The sequence below is a fragment of the Gossypium hirsutum genome, chromosome D11 (assembly GCF_007990345.1).
Source record: "Gossypium hirsutum isolate 1008001.06 chromosome D11, Gossypium_hirsutum_v2.1, whole genome shotgun sequence".
In the NCBI taxonomy this organism is placed as follows: domain Eukaryota; kingdom Viridiplantae; phylum Streptophyta; class Magnoliopsida; order Malvales; family Malvaceae; genus Gossypium; species Gossypium hirsutum.
The window spans coordinates 39,743,798-39,760,156 of NC_053447.1; the positions used below are offsets into that span (position 1 = coordinate 39,743,798).

At 32.6% G+C, this 16,359-nt stretch overlaps 1 non-coding gene and 1 pseudogene across 1 annotated transcript; both read left to right on the plus strand.

Annotated features, from left to right (window-relative positions):
* The first annotated feature begins 2,026 nt into the window (after positions 1-2,026).
* On the plus strand, positions 2,027-2,133 carry LOC121224033 (small nucleolar RNA R71). Its single transcript, XR_005921497.1, has one exon. It is a non-coding gene; the product is annotated as a small nucleolar RNA R71 (small nucleolar RNA).
* An 8,131-nt stretch (positions 2,134-10,264) lies between these two features.
* On the plus strand, positions 10,265-11,210 carry LOC121223314 (60S ribosomal protein L14-2-like; annotated as a pseudogene).
* The last annotated feature ends 5,149 nt before the right edge of the window (positions 11,211-16,359 follow it).

A 16,359-nucleotide genomic window follows, 5' to 3' on the forward strand; every position in this document is an offset into this window, starting at 1 on the left:
TCCCCAGACTTAAACGGTTCGGTACGATAGAGGACTCAGCGGTGACCATAGAAATTTTTGGACTTCATGGTTTTCAATTTACGTTTTATGATTCAATTGTTATTGATTATTTGGGTTGTAATTTAAGGACCCTCTGGGACTTTGGTTTTAAATTTGGGTTTTTATTTATTTATTTTACTTTATGGATTTATACGTGCTGCTCGTAAGAAATTTGGTTTTCAAAAAGTTAAAGTAGTTTCTAAACACATGATCACTTAGACTGTTTTATTAAAACTTTTGCAATGAGGGATGTTTCAAAACAAATGTTTTAAATGAATAAAGACGATTTCCTAAGTTATAGAAAAGGTTTACTAAAGATAATAACATGGAATGTTTTCAATGTAATAACGAGGTTTCAAAAACACTATCATCTAACATTGCCAGATACGGTCATAACGTCTAGGCTAGGTTTTGGGTGTTACAATAAGGGTCCTTCTGGTTGCTAGGAAAGGCTTTCCTAGGATGATTGGCACTTCTTTGTCTACTTCAAAGTCTAGAACCATAAAGTCAGCAGGGAAAATAAATTTGTCTACACGTACCAATACGTCCTCGATTTTTCTTAATAGATATGCTAAGGATCGATCCGCTAATTGAAGTGTAATCGTAGTAGGTCTAACTTCACCTATCCCCAACTTTCTAAATATTGACATGGGCATCAAGTTGATACTCACACCCAAGCCACATAGTGCCTTACCACAATTTGTTGCTCCAATGTTGCAAGGTATGGTAAAACATCCAGGATCCTTCAACTTTGGGGGTAGTTTGTCTTGAAGATATGCACTACATTCCTTTGTCAGGGCTACCGTCTCAAATTCTCCAAGTCTTCATTTTTTAGACAAGATATCCTTCATGAATTTGACGTAGTTCGGCATTTTTTCAAGTGCTTCAACCAATGGGATGTTGATATGAAGTTTCTTGAGTGTGTCTAGGAACTTCTTGAATTGAATTTCCTGCTTCTACTTCGAAAGTCTTTGAGGGTAGGGTGGTGGAGGCTTCTTTACTGGAACTGGTTGATTCATCTTCTGTGGCAATTCTGTATCTAACGAAGTTATTACTTTATCAAAATTAGGTGGTTCAAAAGTTACCTTATTGGATTTTGTAGATTCAGGTTTAGGTGAAACTGGAATTTCAACACTCGGTTGAACTTCCTCTGATCTTTGAACATCAGCTGACTCCTTTTTAACTTTAAAAGTGTTGGGCTCTAATGTCTTTTAGCTCCTTAATGTCAACGCTTTACAATGCTCCTTCCTTAGATTTCTTGAATTCTCCGTATCACTAGGTAAAGCACCTTGTGGTCGATTTTTTATTTCAGTTGCAAGCTGGCCCATTTGATTCTCAAAATTCCTTAGAGTGGCGTCATTTTTTTGCCATGTATGCCTTCAATAGGTTCTCTAAACTATTAGATGGTTCAGCCTAGATTGGTTTCTGAACTTGTTGGGGGAAACCAGGTGGCTGGGTCAGTCTAGGTTGGGCGTAAGTGTTACTGGTTCCAGCCCCTTGCTTACTCCAGGAAAAATTTGGGTGGTTTCGCCATGATGGGTTATAGAAATTGGACTGCAGTCCTCGTCTTCCTCGATTTTGGTTCTGGTTACCCATATAATACACAGATTCTGGGTTCGATGGACATTCTTCAAACAAATTCCCTTCCCCATAATAGACACAAGCTACATTTTCAAATTGATTTGGTGGCTGTGCTACAAAACTATTAGACCCATTAGTGGTAAGAATTTTAAGCATTGAGGATATTGAGGATACCTGAGATACAAGTGAAGTAAGAGCGTCTACTTCATGTATTCTAGTGACTTGTCTTCCTGATGCTGCTCAATTGGTTGGCCATTGATAATTGTTGCTGGTAATCCTCTTAATGATTTCATAAGCCTCATTATAAGACTTAGAAAGGAGAGCACCATTAGCAGAAGCGTCCACTACCATCCTCGTGTGGGCATTGAGACCTTTATAAAACATCTCAAGTTGGATGCAATGTTGGAATCTGTGATGAGGGCACTTCCGTAATAATTCTTTGTACCTTTCCCATGCCTCATATAAGGACTCATCATCCATTTGTTGGAAATCAGTGATCTCGTTCCTCAACTTAGCATTCTTGCTAGGCGGGAAATACTCCATGAGGAATCTTTCTGCTAACTCTTGCCATGTGAAAATTAAATTTGGTAGCAATGAGTTCAACCAGGCTCGAGCTATGTCCTTTAGTAAATATGGGAATAGCTTCAATTGTAACGTATCTTCGGGTACTTCGGCTAACTTGAAAGAATCGCTCACCTCCACGAACAATCTTAAGTGCAGGTGTAGATCTTCGGTAGGCATTCCACTGAATTGGCCCACTGTTTGAAGCATCTGGAACAAGACTAGCTTCAGCTCGAACTGTTGTGCCTCGATTTCGGGTCTCCTAATACCTGGATTAAGATCATGAAACACTGGCACGGCATACTGTCTTAGAGCTCTATTCCTATCATCGCAATAAGGATAGGATTTTGAGCAGGGTTTGCTCCATTTCCTTGATTCAAATTTTCAAGGTTCATCTCTTCGGTCCTTCTCGGACTTGCTTGTCTTCTTTGCTGTCAAAAACTTCTTTCAATCTTAGAGTCTACAGAGAGTAAATTAATTCGGCCAATACTCATAAACACCTGAAATAAATACAGAAAAATTAATTAAGTTAAAATTGAACAGGAAAATAAGCCAAAATGCAAAATTAACAAATTCACAAATAATGACTTTTTAAAACAATTTCCAGCAATGGCGCCAAAAACTTGGAATGACAGAAATGTGAAAGTTTACACAATCGCAACAACTAATAAAGTGACAAGTAAATATCGAGTTATCGTATCCACAGGGACTACGAAAAGAATTATTTATGAATGCAATTTTAAAAATACTTTGGTGAAGAAAAATATTTTGATTTGAAAAAGTGATTAAAAACTAGGATTTAACAAAGTAGAATAAATAAAAATAAAATAACTGTTCCAATGCACGATTTCAAAAAATGATTTTAATCAAGTTGACAAAATTGTGTTAGATTAATTACATTTCTTAACTTAGAATTATTAAACTCATGTTTATGTTGTTACAAATAAATTCACAGCAACTCGGTAATTTGCTAACTTATGAACATACTTACCTACCAAAATCCATTTATCTCTTGACTATATCTCTATGTCAATTCAACATATTAAATAGATTTTAATAAGCAAATGTGTTAATGCACATACATATGAAATTAAAATAATCTCTTGTATATATCTCTATGCCAATTCAAACAATTAGGTCAATCTCATAAGCACATAAAAGATTACGTGAGGTAACAAAGTAATTCTACCTTGAAATAGTTGAATCACAATAATCTTGCAAGTTTTGCAAGGCTAATGTATCGCTAGATACCGTTGCTAATTTAACCCTCAGCTACCTTAGATGATTAAACATGCACTAATTAAGTACCGTGTCAATTAATTACAATTTCAATACGTTTAAATAATTGATTCATTATTTACCTTACAATTGTAATGCAAGAATAACTTAGTCATTGGTTTTACTTAATCAAACATCTTACCGAGGCCTATAACAACACAAACACAACTTTAATAAATTAAGTAGATGAAATGCAATCAACCTAACATGAATTAAATTGAAGCCATATTAATTAACTTAAACATATCAACATCACAAGTATTCATAGACATATTCATCATAACAACAACAAAATTAAAAGAATAGGGAACAAGCATCAAATCCAGTGTTTCTGTAACACCCCTAACCCGTATCCGTCGCCGAATTAGGGTTACGAGGCATTACCGAACAAACACAACCATTTTTAAAACCAAACTGATCACAAACATGAAAATTTAATCATTTTCGCATAGTTGTTTATAATTTACAATCAAAATCTAACCAACATCGTACTCAAACCTATACATGCCATAAGATCAAGTTCAAATACTTAACAAAATACCAAAAGAAGTCGATAGTGTGATAGACTATGCTGATGATCCCCGAGCTCGTAACGCGTCTCCAAAATCTATAAAAACAAATGGACAAAAACAATCAAAGTAAGCTTTTATAGCTTAGTAAGTCTATAGCATATCTAAAAATACATATAAAAGAATCACATAATTCTTTAAGTAAATTTATTGAAATCACAAATATCAAATATAATTACTAACCAAACATTGCTATATTTAGTCATTTTGTTTAAATCTAAAAGAATGTATATTTAACTAATATACATAAACGGACAAAGGTATATACATTATATGCATATAATCAAGTTACTAACATAATCATTAACTGCATATACTGATTTCTAGAGTACTTATTGTTCGCACTTCATCGGATCCATTTATATATAATTATTCAATTACATATACCAAAAGCATAACTTTTATACTTATCAACTATAAGTGCCGAATGCACATATTCACTTATACCCACCTATGCCGAATGCATACATATATACACTTATATCCAGCTATGACGAATGCGTACATATACACATTTAAATATCCAACAATTTCATGACAACCGATATATATATATACTCACTAATCACAAAGATTCGAACGATTATATACTCATCAAACATCTTGAAACAATGTTCATATATTTATCCATTTCATTTAATTAAAATCATATATATATTTATACCCAATGCTTAGAATCACTTAATTTAAACAGATTCACTAGCACTTCACCTGATAGACTTATAGTCTAATTCCGTTCACCAGCACTTAGCCTGCTAGGCCTATAGCATGATTCAGTTCACAGGCACTTAGCCTACTGGACATATAATCCGATTCAATTCACCGGCACTTAGCCTGCTGGACGTATAGTCCGATTCAATTCATCGGCACTTAGCCTGCTAGACGTATAGTCTGAACAATTTCACTGGCAATAAATCCGATTGATACTGAGCTTTAACAAAAGAATCTCAATTCACAGAAGTTGTATCTCTTATTTGTATATAAAATCCATATACAATTCAGCTCAATATTCATAACTTATGTCTGTAAAACACATGGATAGATATAAATCCCAATCATCAAATCTAGCTTAAATAATTCAATGATTCAACCGAAACACATTTATGTATATATAACCTCATACTATAGATTCCACTTCTAATACCATAAAATTTAACTTATAATATACTAGGTACCTTAAACATTTGAATTCCCTATATACCAATATAGTTTCATATACCATTTCAATACAAGATCTTATACATGTACATATATGCATTTTCGAATCTAACAACCATATATTACTCTATACTTATTTTCGAAACAAGAACATATACCTAAATACTCATACATATTCGAATTTAACATATATATATGTATATATAATTGAATATAATTTCATACTTATACTCAATATAATTATTATTCATAAGTACACATACTTATTCACTTCAACTTATACAAATGTTCAAATATATCTCATACCTTTGAAATTTCATACCTAAATTCAATACAACAAATTTTACATATATATATACATGTATATTCGAATATAATTTATACATATATGTTCATACCTAAATTTATTACATGGACATTCATATGCATATTTGTATATTCATAGCCATTCGAATCTAACATATATATGTATACATAATTTCATACTTTCAAATTCCAAATTTCTTTCTTTTATACTTTTAAATTTAACTCAACACACATACCATTGATATACATACTCATATGTTGATTTAATAAAATTAAATAGCTAATAGACTTACCTCGAATTTCAGCGGACACGATCGACTATTCGATTACTTTCGTTTTTCCCCGATCCAAATTCGTTTTCTTCGTTTCTTGATCTAAACATAATCAAATTTAACCTTTTTATTCATCAAAACATTCAATTAAGTCCAAAAATACATAAATGGGAAAATTACCATTTTGCCCCTAACATTTTACACTTTTTACAATTTAGTCCTTTTTGCACAAAACACAAAATACACAAAATTTGCCTACACTAAGCTAGGGCCGAATGTTCCTTGTCTTCATACAAGTCCACACATTTCATTTATTTCACATTTTAGCCTTTCAAAAATATTATTTTGAAATTTAACCCTAATTACTCAATTTCACCAAAAATTCCAATACAAAACATATCAATCTAAAACATATCTTTCATTATTCACTATCAAACATCACAAAACACAATTATTCATTAATGGCATAGACCAAAATATTCATCAAAATCAAAAATTCAAGCATGGGTCAGATAGTATTCGAAGCAACGATCTCAAAAACGTAAAAATTATCAAAAACCGAGCTAAACACATACCTTAATCAAGCTTAAACAAGACCGAACCCTAGGAACTCTTTTTCTTTTCTTTTTCTTTTAAGTTTCGGCAATGGTGATGAAAAAGAGGAACAAGTGATGTTTTCTTTTATTTTTATTATCATCATTAACATAATTACCAAACTATCCTTAATGCAATAATATAAAAGCTAAAAAAATGATAGTCCACTACCGTCCATACTATCATTTAGTGGCCTAATTTCATTTTGAGGCCTCCACATTAAAAGAACATAGCAATATAGCACTTTAACAAATAGCAAGTCACTTTTATAATTTACGCGATTAAGTCCATTTATAAAATTAAACAACCAATCGGTAAAATTAATTTACGAAAATTTCACACATGCATTCTAACATGCTTTAAACACATAAAATATAATTAAAATATTTTTAGGACTTGGATTTGTGGTCCCGAAACCACTATTCTGATTAGAGTCAAACCGGGTTGTTACAGTTTCTCCAAGGCTTGACTAGTTTGCTCCGCTCTTCCTTCTCCGCTTGTTCTTGTTGGACCAAGGCTTCCACGAACACTTGAATGCTACTCCAAATGGTGGTTTAAGGACTATTTTTAAGAGGTTACATCAACAAGGGAATAGGGGAAGAAAATGAAAACAATGGAAGGGAATGAAGAAAGAAAAATGAGAGATAAGTGAATAGATGAATGGGTTTGAGATGATTTTGAAGTGAAAAGCCAATGGGAGTATTTATAGGTTGAGAAGGCTTCTAAAAATAGCCAAAATTAGCAGCCAAAGACTCCCCCCATGGCTGGCCACACATGTGGCATGTTTGATGATTTCAAACATGCTATTTTAAGGTAGGGGCAAATCCAAGAAGGCATAAATAGTGGAGGGGTTTGAATGCAATTTGAAGGAGTCTTCAAGGACCATTTTGCAAGCCAAATAATCAGCCAAGCAAGCTCATTAGGTAAGCATGTGGGACGGTTTTGGCCTGCCTAGTGCTCGGTTGGATCAGTTTTCTCGGTTCAACTCAACTGGGTCATTTTTCATAATTAATTAATAATAATTTATTTAACCCAAATTAAATTAGATCAACATTAAAATTAATTATATTATGAATTAATACACATGATTTGGATTGTCTTAGGCTAAAAAATTAATTCACCTTGATGCTTCAAATTGCTTCTCAGTTTTGTGCTTCTAATAGTGTCTATCGAGCTGTTTTTCGCCCTTTATGCAAATCTGTCGAATATGATCAAAATTTATTATAAAATTAAGTAAAATTCAACATGTTCATAATTTAAGTGCAATTTACTTATTTTATAATAATTAAATATTTTTCGATAAGAATTTTCTCGAAACTACATGAATTTGAGTTAAAAAGGGCATGAAAAGTGCGTATATTTTCGTGTTTCCATACGCCTAATTCCTAACCTTTAAATTACACTAAAATGCACAATTCTTGGTATCGACATTTTTTGTCATCTTTTAGGCAATTTTCACAAAATTCATTAAAACATGATAAATCATTAACGAAACTTCAATAGAAGTTTAAATACCTCTCAAACACATTGAGACTAATAGAAAAACATTTTAAAATCACATTTTTACTTAAAAATATAAATTTTACCATTTTCTAATTTTATTAAAATCTTGTTAATAATTCAATTTTAAGGACTAGATATCATGGAAAACTCATAAGAATTCATAATGTTACCTTTGATGGAAGATGAAACTAGTTTTGACGCAAATCCGGAAAACCCATGTTTGGAAAATATGATGGAATCTTTAGAGTTTTTGAGTGTTTTTTTCTTGGGAATTTATGAAGGTAATTGGCTTGGGGACATTAGGAAATCAGTTTGGGAAGTAAAAACCAATGGAAAGCAAGGAAGAAAACCAGGGACGGCAACCTTGGTGTTTGGAGAAAACCTATCATGAAAACAAACCTGGGAATGGGGTTTTTAAGTTCAATTTTAAAAACTAGTAAAACTGTAGCATAAATGTTTACTATTTTGACTCTGTTGCAATTCGGTCCATTTTCTAAAATTAAGGGTTTCTAGACCATATTTTCAAATTTTGATTTAATAGTTACAATGCCATAGTCGAATATAACTCTAGTTTACCATGCTATGAAATTTCGAGCACTCTAAAGCTAAAATTCTTAAAATACCCCTAAAACTCCTATGCCCTATTTTGGAGTGTTACACTAAAAATAGCAGTAAAAAACCACTTCCTTTTGACCACGTGTTGGTCAGCCAGACAGTGAAAAAATAAAGCTAGCTTCCTTGCTAAAATAGCAAGCAAGACTCATTCTTCTTTACAATAAGGGACGGCAACAAAGGGAAGAGGGGATCAAGCTAACTTCCTTGCTAAAATTAACAAGGAAGACTTAGTCTTCCACCAACCAAAGGATGGCACAAAGTATGGATATTATGGGGGATACACTATAAATAGGGCATTCATCCATTCATGAAAGCACACAATCAGATCAAACACAACTTTTTCACAACATTCTTTGACATATTCTAAAGTGTTCTTGCCCTATTCATGGCTTGTTAAACACTTACACCATGTTTGGTTGGGTGTATTGGCATAGCCAATACACCCCTAATCGGTGGGTCCCGCTTAATCCCCCTCTAATACTTTGTTTGGTTCAGTGTATTGCTATTACAGGTCTAATACACTACTGATCTAATCCCCAAAATCCACCGTTTTCTAATCCCTTCCTTGAGCTCAGATTAGGTGCTGCTTCAATTTTGGTCCCTGTTTTACCCTCCCGATACACGCTTCTGTTTTACCCAAAATCCACATTCTGTTTCTTCCTTCTACCTTTCTTCTCCACTCTCCTCACCGTCTTCTCCTCTAACATCCAGTGTGTTCTGCTCCTCTAACATCCTCTGGCGTAACATTTGTGGGTGTGTTCTTCTTATCGAGATTTTTTTTTCCTTTTAGTGTGTTTTCATAGTTCTTTATTTGGTCTGTGAATGAAAAGGATGAAAATTTCTGGGTTTTTTATGCTTGGTAATTTAGGAAGCCTTTATTATAAACTTTTTGAGATATTTTTTTCTATTTATTTGAAGTTCAATGATTTGGATATTGGAACATATATTGTTTTTTCATCTAACTTTCTCAAATCCCAAACAAAAGACCCCTGAAAAAAAAAGGGTTCTTTTTAGATTTTGAAATAAAGGCAGAAAAATGGTGAACTGGGAGCTAAACAGTTGCTGCAATAATGGCCAAGTTACCTTTCTGGTTACAATTGGTGTCTTCACTGTTGTCATTCTTGTTGTAAGCTTCTTTCTTGAATTTTTTTTCTCTTGTTTATAACGAAGATCATCTTTTTCTCTGCTATGCTTTTGGTTGTTGTAAGGAAACAATATAAACAGGTAAAAACAATGGGGTAATTTTGGTAAGAGCTCCCTGGTTATGTTTGTTTGAAGGATGATATATCTACGGTTTAGTTGACTAAGCCATGATTGTTAGTTTTAGTTTAAAATTTAATAAGTTTCTTGTTTTGGAGAAACCATCGAATTGATGGTAATTTGAATTACGAAATAGATTAACAGTTTAAATAGTTTCTTGGTTTACACGTTGAAGGAAATTGGATTCTTTTCTGGGAGCATTTGTGATTTACTTTTGTAATACTTGTTGTAAATCTGTTCATAAGGAACTCATAAATGCTATGGCATATACAACAATTTTCATAAGTTGTTCATAAGAATGAGGATGCCAAGGTTTTAGGAGTTTTCTAGGAGGATTCACTGTAGTTGAATTTCTGTTAAAAGATAAAACATTCTTTGGAATTTGAACTGGTTGCCTCTGTTTGCTTAAATGGATTGACCTAATGTTTCCCCCTGATTGTTGTAGCTATGGAGAACAGTGTTGATGCTGCCTTTTAAGCTCATTACAGCATTCTTGCATGAAGCAAGTCATGCAATTGCCTGCAAACTTACCTGCGGTCATGTAAGAAAGCCCTTTCCTTTATCACATGTCATATGAAGGGTTTAAACATGTCTTTAATGTGACCATTAGATTTTGGCTGCATAATTTTTCTACTAACCCATCTTGCTGGTTTTAGTCTTTGGATTATGGTCTGCTCAATTATCAATGTTCCTTTATCAGCCAACTAGTCTAGTTGAAGTCCTATAGGTGTTATTTGGAGATGTGCGTGTAAGAAGTGACTGTATTTTTAATGTGGCAGGCACTTGTTGATGCCCCGGATATGGTAAGAGGCCAAATGAACTTCAAGAGGCTTACATTGACAGATATCACAATTGACATTCCACGTGTTCCCAATAACAAATGGGTTGATCGAAGCTATGGAGAAGGCTGGTAAGGACGACGACAGCTTTCACCAGCATTTGTAATGTTGTTTCTTGAAGATATGTTTTCTTTCTTATCACTCTTATGTTAACTTGCAGATGTTAAGAACAAATGGGAAAATAGCTCGTGGGGTAGAAAGTTGATTGTCCAGAAGAGAAGAGCATCTCCCAACGACTTTGATAGGTTCAAGCTTATGTTGGCTAAGATCAAGGTCAGTTTCCGATACACCCCCTATTGTGTCTACCCGTTTTATACCAGAGTTCTTTTCTTGAAAGCACTTCCTCAAAACTTCAATCGAAGCTTGACGAGCTGTAATACGGTTTTGTAAAGGTCTGGAGTCATCAAGCAAGAACTTGCTAAGCTGAAAAAGGAGAATGCATCTTGAATTTGATATTGAATCATGGATTTTTGTTAGTTTTTGTCATCAAACATTCTGCAGGTTATTCTTTTTTGTAATTTTTCTTTTATTTACAAATGATTAAAAAGATTAAAGATCAGTTGAGAGATCTTTGTTTGCTATATTACATATTTTATAGTGAGTTTAATAGCAGGATATTGCTTTGCTTGCTGCAATTTTTCTTATCAAAATTCTGGTATTTATTTATATTCCCTTTATAGCATAATGAAAAATAAGACACTTAAGCTTTTAAGTTTATAAGCTTCAAATAAAAAGTTTTGATGTATTGTTTAGACAAACTCGAGCTGCTCAAGCTAGATATCGAGTTAATTATCTTACCTTAATTTATGTGTGTATATATTAAGTTTTGCTGATAATAAATATTAACCATTCATTCAGATAATTTTCCTATACATATGTATTTGTGTATATAAAATCATGCATTTATAAAGTAATAAAACACTGTCCAATACAACCAAGCATTTGGTTTAAATGATTGATACATGATCAAAACAAAAAGAATAAGAAACAAAGAATGAGTAACAAACAGTTACATGTTAATTTTAATATTAATTATTTCAAATTATCTTTTATAGTATCATATATTATGATTTGAGTAAATTCATATAAAAATATTAATTATTAAGAATTTTATTAAATTATGATTTGAGTAAATTCATATAAGAATATTGATTATTAAGAATTTTATTAAATTATATATTTTAATTATAATATATTTAATAATAATTATGTTAATTTATATTTTATAGTATCATATATTATGATTTGAGTAAATTCATATAAGAATATTGATTATTAAGAATTTTATTAAATTATATATTTTAATTATAATATATTTAATAATAATTATGTTTAAATATGATTAAATTATTTATTATTGATATTAATAATCTTATTAAAATTTAAATAACAATAACAATAATCATTTACCAAAACAAATTTATGCTAAGGGTATTCTAGTCATTTTAGTTTTTTCCATTATGCTATTACACCTCTATTCCATTCAACCAAACACAAGATTACTATTACGCCTCTATTCCATTACATTCAACCAAACAGTTGATCTGCTATTACACCTCTAATCCAATACACCTCTAATCCAATACAGCGAACCAAACGCACTCTTAGTTCAACAAAATAAGGCAATCACTTACCGAAATGAGAGTATTTAATAGATTAACTTGAAGATGTTAAGGTGATTTTTAACCTAAATATGAGTAGGAAAGCCACCATGGAAAGCCGCAATGAGCAACCGCAGATAGCCCCATGCATTCAACTATTTACTCTTCGCATTGCGAAATGGCCGTGGATAGCCCCCTTCGGCCACTCTTTCTTACCCTTCTCTTTTCTATTAAATTATTATTTTCTATGTTGGGAGACAAGATTGCGTCTCATCTTTATATTTTTAGTTTAATATGATATGACTTAATTTTGTTTATTCAAAATGGATATGAATCTTGATTTGAGTTCATTAGATGTTTGTTTCTTAAATATTCTGTGCAAATGATTATTCCATTCATTTAGGTTTAAATCATGTTTATACTTGTGAATGTATGGCCAACATTTGTAAGTTACTGAATTAACTGTTTAATCTAGGAGGAGGTAATAGTTAATAGACATAAAACCTAAATGGTGTATATCATGTTGATTTTGGAAGATAATTGTTGTATGCATAAACTGTGTAAATGCCTGGGAGGGTGATTTCTAAGTTAGTTTTTTTACATAGGGATATGCTAATTAACTTAGGAACATAATAGGAATTTGGGAGAAGCCTATGTTTTAATTAAAATGGGTTTAATGAATTTTCATATTGTTACGAATCTCTTGTAATATTCTTTTTATGACTACTAATGAATTCTTGTTAAGTAAAATATTTTATTTTAGTTTATTCATATTGATTATATTATGCCTTGTGTTTATTTCCTGTTGTGGTCATTTTCTGCAATGTATATTGTTTTGTTTTGTGGGTATTTGAACATTGATTTCATCCTTTAATATAAATCGAAACATTCCATCAAAATATTTGTCTTTATCTTATTTAACCAAATTGATTAAAAATTAACTTGTAAATAATTACCACACAGTACGATAACTTTTTTACTTACTACTTATTACTTGTACGACCGTGTACACTTGCATGTAATCACACGTCGATACACTCCTCTATTACATAGGTGGATAGAAGAGTCTAAGTACAACATTCGGATCCGGTCAATTTCTATTGCATGTTTATATAAAGATGGCTTGATCGTGACTTTTAATAATAGTATTGAAATATTTAAAAATCGCAAACTTATCCATGACTTTTGGATTGAGCAAAACGTCGGTGACCCTTTTATTTATAAACGTAGGGGATGGAAAGGTTGGTGTGAACCTGGTTACAAGTTTAGAACTTGATTAACGATTTGATTGCCTGATCGTCTAAATAGATACTTTCTCAAAAAAATGGGAAGTAAGCTTAGAACTTTGGAATGTACTTAGGTTAATGGAATATAAGAACGGAATGGATAAAATTGATAAAATGAAACTTGATCCAGAAATGAACCAACACTATATAATAGTGTGACCTGATTTCTACAAAGCAAAGTTAAGTCTTAACAAATTGGTTTTGATAGAAAGATCGTGACCTACTATCTATAATGAGATAGGAACAAACAATATAGGGTGACCGCCACACTTTGGAATGGGTAGAGAAGGGAAGTGATAAGATCAATTGTTGAACACTACAAGAATGTAAGTTCTTGATAAGTTCGATTTTAGTTTTGAAAAGAACAAAGAGTATATACTCGATTTTAACTTCAAAGATGGTTTATCAACCTTACAAAGTGTCCTAGGTCGAATATTTATAGGCTTTCAAAATGCCCCCTCAAATCTAGCCGTACATGTATCTCCTAGGTACAAAGTACTTTTCAAATTACATTTAATGCTTAAAATTCATCATTCATTCCCCCTTGGTTTCATCTATGCATCCTTAGCCCTTAAGTAATGTTTGTTCATCTTTAAGCAATTAATTTGCTAGAAAATTCATGCACATGCATCCAAAATGAATGGCCCCTTCATGCACTCTTTAATCGGTTGAATATTCATGCATGGAAAAGGGAGGAGAATTAGCCTTTGAGTTGCTAGTTCATGAACAAATCATCTTCAATTTTGACCATCAAAATGTCTTCATGAATCAGCATTTAAGTGACCAAAAATTCCATGCATTTTCAAGTAGCTGAATGGCCTTTGGATCATCACTTGAATGGTCACATTTTTCCCCAAGCTGGTCTGCCATTGGTGTTCCTTTAGGAGACAATAAACAAACTTTAGGACACTTTAAATATGATAATAAAGCTGTAATAAAATTGGACAAATTTAATAGCTAAATTAAAAACATATTTAAAATGAAATTAAAGTAACTAAATAGACTAATAACTAATTTAACTAAAAACCACCAGAATTAAAGTTTAGCAATCATGAGTTGAAGTAAAATTAAATAAAAGGAAAACAAGCTGTGAGAAAGTAACTAATCTTTTTAGATTTAATTCATCCCGTGCAATAAGTTGCATGGACTCGAATCCTTAACCAAAGCCAAATAGTTAGTAAATGGATTGGGTTCAGCCCATAAATGTTGAATTAGGCCCATGAACAACTCCTTCATTTTAACTTTGGGTCCCCCTCACGTTTTGGCAAATCTCTAGTTCTTCTACCCAAATCACATAACGTGCCCGAGGTCACGTCAAAGGTGGTCTTTCTCATTCTATATGTCAATGACATCCTACTCATTGAGAATGATGTAGAGACATTGTCATCGGTTAAACTGTAGTTAACTCAATAGTTTAGCATGAATGACTTGGGAGAAGCTAATTTTGTTATTGGTTTTCAAATCTTAAGATATTGAAAGAACAAAGTGATAACACTATCGCATGCTTCATACATATACAATATATTGGAACGTTATGCAATGACCGGTTTGAAGAAGGGAAAACAACCTTCTGTATCGGGATTTCATCTCTATTTGAAGGATTGTCCTAAGGCAGCGAAAGAAAGAAAGAACATGAGAAAGGTTCCTAATGCTCTGACAGTAGGAAATTCATGTATGTTATGTTGTGCACATGTCTAGATGTTTGTTTCGCAGTGGGGTTGGTGAGTCGATATCATACAAATCCAAGATCAAAACACTGGCAAGCAGTTAAACATATACTCAAGTATTTACGAAGAACGAGAGATTATATGCATATGTATTCCAGATGAGATCTTACTCCTATTGGATATACTAATTCTGATTTTCAAACGTGTTGCAATTTAAGGAAACCATTATTAGGATGTGTTTTTGTCCTATGCGGTGGGTCCATTATGTGGAGAAGTGTAAAGTAGAGTTGTACTATTAACTCCACTATGGAGGTCGAATATGTGGCTGTTTCTGAGGCTACCAAAGAAGCAACATGGCTTCGAAAGTTCCTTACAGATCTTGAAGTCATTCTTGGTATGGAAAAAGATATCACACTATATTGTGGTAATAATGTGGCGATAGCTAATACCAAGGAGACAAGAAACCACAAGAGGACAAAACATATTGATCAGAAGTATCATAACATAAAAGGAGATAGTTGTAGACGGAATTATAGATATAGTAAAGGTCGCATCCAAGGACAACCTTGTGGACTTGTTTACCAAGACTCTACTAGCTAGGAGTTTTGAGAAACACATGGAGAGCATGTGAATGCAGAATATGACTCATCTACTTCACTAGGGCAAGTGGGAGACTATTAGATCTGATGCCTTTAATGTAGTATATTTGTTTGTAAACTTGTAATTTTTTCGAATATATTAGTTAATAAAATAATTCATGGATTACATTAACATACTTTGTATAATTGTCCTCATGTGGTCTTTGCATCAAAAGAAAAATAAAAGTAAATATTGGCTTACTGGTGGCCTAATGCTTAAACTAATAAGTGATATTACGTGGTTGGATCGTAATATGGAAAGAAAACTTATATTAGTAGACGAACCTAAACATGTCTTTAGTCTAAATGGAAATGAGCAAACCGATTGAAAGACTAATGTTCCATCTATCAAGTCCAATTGAGGAGATGCCTTGTCTTGGGCATCAGAGCAGATAACTTCCAGAAGATAGAGACATAGATGTGACTGACTGGATTGACAGTACACTAGACTAGACCCAAGAAGAATAGATCCTGGGTACATTTATGGATTTATTCACTTGTGACGTTCATGGTGTGGCATACTTAAATCTTGAGTGGATGACAGATTATATATGCGTGACTCGTATACTTTGATGTAAGTAAAAGCCTATGT